Source organism: Echiichthys vipera (genome assembly GCF_963691815.1).
Source record: "Echiichthys vipera genome assembly, chromosome: 22".
NCBI lineage: Eukaryota > Metazoa > Chordata > Actinopteri > Perciformes > Trachinidae > Echiichthys > Echiichthys vipera.
The window spans coordinates 7,280,691-7,288,728 of NC_139847.1; positions in this window are offsets into that span (position 1 = coordinate 7,280,691).

Here is an 8,038-nt window from a genome sequence, read left to right on the forward strand (position 1 = left end):
TGACTTACAGACACAGTTTGTCTACTGGACGTGATGAGCCGCATGACATCACATGACATCACATGACATCACATGACATCACATGACCGACAGAAGTTGCAATTCCGCCGTTTGGCCATTAAGTCAAATTGGCTTCCAAATCTTGCGCACAACACATCAAGTTGCATTGTGGGTAATGCAAACGCCAGATTTAGACAAAGAAGAAGAATCCATGAACTAAAAAAGACGGCATCTCTGTTTTGTTTGTGATGCTAAATCTGTGGAGTAAGCTGTTAATGTCATTGAATGCTTGTCTCCATCTTGATAAATGTGCCATGAAATGATATGTTTCAGTTAATCAAACTAAATCAAAAAGATTCACAGAAACCAATTCCTTTTGTCAATTTTATTTGGGGCAGTTGTACCTCAGAGATAGGGATGTCCTTTGGTCACGAGGTTGGCGGTTCAAACCCCGGGCCCTACTGTCTGTATGTTGAACTGTTTTTTTTTTTTATTCAAACATTACTGAAAGACCAAAATCCATATACTACTAACAGAAGGGCCAACTCAGACAACAGCTATCTTAGCTGCAAAAACATCTCCATTATAATGAAACTGGGCTTGAAATCAATGTGAGCCCATTTTTCTTGTGGTCTCACGAGGGACAAAAACAAAAAAAAGTATTTTTAATGAGTCTGGCTCTCATTCAGATCCCCTGCTGAAAAGTTTTATCTACGCCCGGCAGGAAGGGGGAATCAATAGCCGCTCCTGCTGCATCATCAACACCTGAGCTGTTCAGATTCCCTTCACAAGACGGATCAATCCCTGCACAGCACAAGAGTGATGTTGGACTGAACCCGATCCACAAGCTGTTAGTTACTGTCAGTGACTGAAAGGAAGCTCCTCCACTAAATTAGATCCTGACTTCCACATGAAGATGCCCGTCTCAATATATTTTTACTCATTTTCAACACAAAAAGAATAATTAAAACTACTCCAGCTTGTATTAAAAAAAAAAAATCAATAACACACATGTATCTGAGACCCCTAAATGTGTACAGCGCTCTGCAGGACCCCTGCTCTCACCACTGCGTACACTGTCAATATGAGCCCCTCCTGCATCTGAAATTACAGTTTCCACCTACACATCCAGGTCTGGACAGTTAAATCTATATGCTGAGCCCACTGTGTCTCCCATCTGACCGTCCTGAGGGTGCCCCCCTCGTTAAGACTCATCTGTGGGTGCTAACGATCACACTCTCCCCCTGCCCGGTCCTAACAGGCAGCCAGGCGGGGGGCCAGGGGCCTTTATAATTGTTTTTTAGAGGACACCAGCTGTTTCATGTGCCCGCACGCCTGTCCCCAAAGGAGGAGCAGAGGGGTGAGCGGAGTGGGGGTGTGTGTGTGTGTGTGTGTGCCACATGGCCACCCCCGACCCCCCTCCATATCCCCCTCCTCCTATGCTGGATGAAAGACTACTGCTGAGTGGACAGAAAGACGGACTAATAGGTTTTTTTTTTTAAAGCTCGACAAAATATATATATTTTTTATTTATTGAGACGTTATTTTTCTTTAATTTTATATTAATTTAAAGGCAGTTTTCATCTTAAATCATGGATGTGAAACAACTTGCGGTAGAGGCTACAGAAAAATAATAATTGTGATTTTAGTGATGATGTTATGAATTTTGTTATTTAGAACAACATGCCTTTATGACCTCCAACACATCCTTTCTTGTGTGATACATACTCAACTATAGCTACTGTATAAATACTTAAAAAAAATATTACAACCATAAAAAGTAATAAAAAACAGCATTGATATAGAAATAAAAAGGGGTCAGAAGTTCACTCATTTGGTACATTTATGGAATAGAAACGTCAACAAAATATTATAAAAGTAAAATAGATATTTGAATTAATAAAATAGTAAAAAATCTATAATAAATGTTAGAAATAGAAACACAAAAAGGAAAATAACAATACCTTGTTAATAAATCAAGTTAATTCATTTAAATACTATTAAAAGTAAATGTATACACACAAATACATAAAGAAATGCATAAATAATTATACCAGCATGAATAATATATATTAATTATTATATTACATTGGTTAACCAGGAAAAGCCTCATTGAAATATTTAAAAAAATCTCCTTTACCAGAGTCCCGGGCCAAAAATCTGGGAAAAACACTGAACACTTATGTTAAGTAATGAAAACGCTCACTTAGGCACACAAACAACCACAAAGACACACACACAGTCAGCTTTTCACCCCCAGGGACAGACATATCAGCATACATTGGTCTCCAGGGTGGTGTGGAGGCGCTGGAAAGTGGATCAAAGTGAAGTGCTGCTTCATCGGAAGGGAACAAGTAAAGTAAATTACTGTCCACTCAGAGATGACTGGAACCGCAGGAGGGGCTTTGTCTGTCATCTCATTAGGAAAATTAAATGCCTGGATAACATGTGATCCATTTTTGTTTCCAAGGAGAGGGGTAAAACAGATTTTTCTTCAATGTGAGAGTCAAAATAATAAGCTATAGATGACCGTTGTACCGTGACAAAGAAGATGGAAATCAATACAGAAGAGCCTGAGGCCATCGTCTGCTGTTCACTGACCCCGGATCATTTTACCCTGAAGTGCCTGCATTCACAAAGGCTTCACGGTCGCCATAAAACACACCAGAGCACATGCGAAAGATGCGACATGATCTCAAAATAATGGGCAGGAAAGTGCAGTTACATTTGCTTTGTTCACTTTCCCAGACAGCAGCATTTGTCCTGCAGCTTCACACAGGGATACAAACACTGCAAAGTGTGTGTGTTTTCCCCCCCTTTGCCTTCTTGTCTCTACACGCCCGGCAGTCTTGTGAGCCTCAGGTTTCACCTCACAGGTAAAGAATGATCTGTTTATCTCCACTCGGTTGGGACTGTGATATGTTTGTGTGATGGTTTTTTTTGGACTCGGCGTACAACCTTGAGGAGTGTTTATCTTTAAAAAGGGGAACTGTACGCCCATTTTCAAAATCCATGCTTTTCATTCCCCTGGACTAAAACTGTCCAAAAATATAAGTTAACGTTGAATATGTAAAATCTTTATTAAAATATACGTAGTCTGATTTAATGTTTAAAACATTTTTTTATGGGTTTGACAATGACTTTCTGTAACGTTCTGTTTATATTGTACCAGCCAATAGCGTTGGGAATCGCGGGTTTCCAGGGTTGTCTGTTGTTGGGTGCAGCTACCGTAGGCTGGCACTGGTCTAAACGGAGTTTGCCAATCCTGCAGCTGCTTATTCGTCCCAGCAGCTGAGTGACCGGAGACGGGCAAAAACTAGAGTCACTATAGGCCAAGCATTCACTCCATGGACTGAGATAAAGGAGTTCAACAGCATTAAAACGCACTCCCAAATGGCTACGTTTCTCCTTGATTGGTAAGCTAACTTTCATGTTTACTTAGCTGTAATGGCTAATGCTAACGGCTAACATAACTGTCAGTCAAACTCCGCTGGTTGTTTTAGGGTGTGATTTGATTTTTGGGGATGGGTTTAAACAGACTCTGGTCTCCTGTAGGCTACTGGGCCGGGTCTGACCAACCTGGCAACCTGAGAGGTGGAATTATTTTCTGTTGTTGCGACTACGATCTTGAGACACTAGATGGCGCTGTTCTGCTCATTCTCCATATTCAACCTCTAACATGAAAAACTAGAATGCAAAAAGTTATAAGTACTAAGAACTTGAGAATTTGTGATGCCGTCAAGTACAAAGTGTGGAGCTGCTCCACAGACATGAATTAGGACGGATGTAATTTATGACACCAGAGAAACAGAATTGCTCAGACAGGAAATTCTGCAACGTTTATTTGAATGGGAATGTCCTCTTTATGCATGTTAATTTTATGGATCAGATATATGCTTTCAGAAAATGGAGCGGCCCCAGACTTTATACCTGATGACATCACAAGTTTAAGACGTTGAGAGAAAGTCGCTCATGTTCGCAAATATTGATTGAACTTATCGAGGACGTAGGAATAACATGCTTGAGTTTTTAAAATGAGCAAAGTTCTCCTTTAATTCTGTGACCGTCACTTCATTCTGTCGACAGAAAATGCAGCCAAGGTTCCTGAACCTTTTCCAGAGTCAAATTAAAGCACTTATCAAACTTTTCAAGGTGATTTTTCTGGCTTTTCCAGCACATTACAGCTGTGGTAAACTACATATTTGCATACAGTACATACATTATATTCAGTAGACCTATTATTGTTGTTCATCACACTAAATTAAATGTTATTGTCCCATTAAAGACCAACATGATGTTTTGAGACAGCTTTCTTCTAAAGGACGACAAATCAAAGGAAAATTAACTTTTTTTTATCATCTGTTAATCATCAAAAGTCCTTTTTCATGCAAAAATGTCAAAAAATTTTGTTTTCAGTCTCTTAATTATGGAGATCTTATTTTCCCTGTGTTATATCATGTCTTCCTCCCATATAACATAACGTTTCAAGCTGTTTCAAGCACCTTATTCAAATCCAAGCACTATCTTTAAATCTTGAAAACACCAAACTCAAATCCAAGTGTTTTCAAGGGTTTACAGCACCCGTACGAACCCTGTGCAGGTATATTTGCTGAAGATAGAGTCTTGTTTTATGGGTTAACAGGTTGTAGTTTAACATCAAATCATCCTCTTCCTGTAGTTGACAGAGTTTAAAGTGAACTCACCCCATCCTGGTGAAAACGCCTCAGAGCGTCATCTCTTAATCTCAGAACAGGCCGTGAAATTAGGTCCCTCCTGCAAAAAAACAGGATCAATAAATAGTTCAGCAGGGTGTTGCTGCCATTATGTGGATATTATTGATTTCACATTTCTCTTATTCACACAGTCGAGCCTTGATATGAAGCTTTCCACTAATATGATAAATGCACAAACAGGCCATGATCTTTAAGATAAATCAAATTGCATATGGATTTTACTTGGCATTAAGAGGCAATAACAAATGTTAGTTTTAAAATAAAATGTATAACATTTATAGTTATAGCCAATAAATACACTGAAAAAAGTTTAAAAAGTTGCAAATTAGGCTGAATCGAGCATTATTAGTGGTTTAAATGTTAGTTTAACAGCTTTTATTAAGTAAAAGTAACGATACCACAGGGCAAACACTCCATCACAAGACATTTTTGCTTTTTAAAATCATAATTAATCAAATTAAGAGGTATCAGTATTCAGAATATAGAGACAATTATATTTCTATTAATCATAAAGAGACATAAGGCAAAATATATCAGATAAAAAGATGTTAAGAGGTTATCAAAGGCTGCTTTCAATAAAGATTCGGTCTTTCAAATGGTTAGATAATGATGTTAAATGTGTCGGTGCAGACTGTGTTGGTGGTGCAGTGTAACAGCAGCAGCAGACATTATGGATTCTCCACTAACCCACTGACTTGCATTGCAGAGGCATTTTTTTCTGCTTGCTTCATGTTCTGTTTGTTAAATCAGTAACTAAAGCAGGAGCATGGCAGCCTTTACTGATGCTGCCCTCTAGTGTTCACAGAGAGGCACTGCACTGGAGCATATTTACTCTGTTTACAAATTGCTCATTTCAGAATAATGCATTTTAAAGGAAATATAAATGTCACATAAATGTAGCGGAGTAAAGAGAACAATGTTTTTCTCAAGTTTGTAATAGTGTAAAAATATAAAGTAGCACAAAATGGAAACACCCAAGTACCTCAAAACTACTTAAAGTTTAATTCCAGTGCAATGGTCTAATAAGCCAACGAGACAGTTTTCTTGTGTAACAACTATTAACCGAGAAATCTGGGAGAGTCGCTAACAGCCATACGTAGCTAACACTGATTAGCATGGGGCAGTACGGTGAAGGCATTCAAACGTCTTTTTTAACCACTAATACTGCTCAAAATAACACCAAACCTCTGCAGCAGCATGAGAAGAGTCCCTACACAGAAAACAAATCACCAATGGGCTCCTTCCTTTTGGATTGACTTTGGTAATCCACTTGAATGGACTTTACTATGAGAGGAGCTGGTACAGGGGCCAGTTGGTAAGTCTTTAAAACACTATTTTAATAAACTCTGGGTTCACCAACTACGTTGTTGGTGCTTTGTTTTATGTGTAGGGACTCTTCTCATGCTACTGCAGAGGTTTGGTGTTATTTTGAGCAGCATTAGTGGTTAAAAAAGACGTTTTAATGCCTTCACCGTACTGCCCCGAGCTAATCAGTGTTAGCTACGTACGGCTGTTAGCGACTGTCCAAGGTTTTCTCCGTTAATAGGTGTTACGATGGTTTATTTGATGTCTGTAAGTGCCGAAAAAGACCATGGGATGATTCTGCGCCGGAATGACACTTTAAGTGCCGTGACACATCTCCCTCCTGCAGGAATGCCCTTTTGTGTGTGTGTGTGTGTGTGTGTGTGTGTGTGTGTGTGTGTGTGTGTGTGTGTGTGTGTGTGTGTGTGTGTGTGTGTGTGTGTGTGTGTCAGACAAAAGTTAATTTTCTAACTGTGAACTTGTTCTGTAATAAATGGGATTACACAATAGAGCACTGCACACAACACAGGTTAAATCCATAGGTTAAACTTTACCGAGGTCGATTTAGGTCATCATCAAGCTCGACACACTAAATGATATCCCGCTCAATCTTTTCAAAATAAAACCCATATTTCATCAAATATTGTTGTATTTTATTATTATTATTCATACAATTTCAGATTGAGCTTAAAAATTCACCCTGGAGAGTGGAAATAGTAAAATGACCAATAACTGATCATTATAATTAATATCATGTCTAAAGCTTATTCTTGTTTCACATTATTATTCGTGTTATTATTACTACAATGTAACAGATTATTTTTCCTGGCTTATATCAAAGTGTCATTTATTTGTTAGTGTAAATTTGAAGGGATCATATTTTATAATATAAAATAATATTGAGTTGAACATAAAAATATATATTGATTTGTAGTTGATATAAAAGTAAAGAATAAGACGTAGGATATAATGTTCAAATTCATTTATATCTTGTTATAAAGTAAAGATAAGTCGTGATTAACATTATAAATTGTAGTTATTATAAATATATTATAAGTATATACTACTACTTATGGAGAAGGTTAAGATTAAATAAATGATACTTGATGTTGAATGTTATGTAAATGTTAATTTAATTAATTAATGTTCATGAATTATTTTTATAGGTATTTTTTCGTCTTCCTGCAGTGGCACGATCGTTTTGCTTTATTATTATTATTTATTGTTTTTGTCATATGTACATGCTATTATATCTATAATATTAATATTTTTAAATTAATATTCTATCATATTATTATACTGTTACATACTATTATTATACCTACTATTACTATTATTTATTATACCTGCTTCTATTATATTCATACTATTACTATTATATTATATCATACTATTACACTATTATTATACCTACTATTACTATTTATTTACAAACTATTATATTATACTATTAATATTATATTATATCAGACTATTATTATGCCTACTATTACTATTTATTTACATTCTATTATATTCATATTATTATATCATACTATTATACTATTACATACTATTGTTATACCTACTATTACTATTTATTTACAAACTATTATATTCATAATGTTAATATATTATATCAGGCTATTACATATAAACCTTTTTTATTATTATAACTACTATTACTATTCTATCCATAATATTAATATTATATTATACTATTACATACTATTGTTATTATTATTATCATACCTACTATTTCTATTTATTTACATACTATTATATTCAGAAGAGTAATATATTATATCATACTATTATACTATTATTATTATACTGTTTATTTAGATATTATTATATATACTATCATATTATATAATACTATTTTTTTGTTTTCCTTTCATATTGTGCTACTGAACTTTGCTTGAGAAATAAACCATTTAAATGTAAAAATGTCTAAAATCTTAAAAACAAACAATAAAAACATTGACTTCCGGTCGCCTCCTCCCTCACCTGTGGAAACTTGA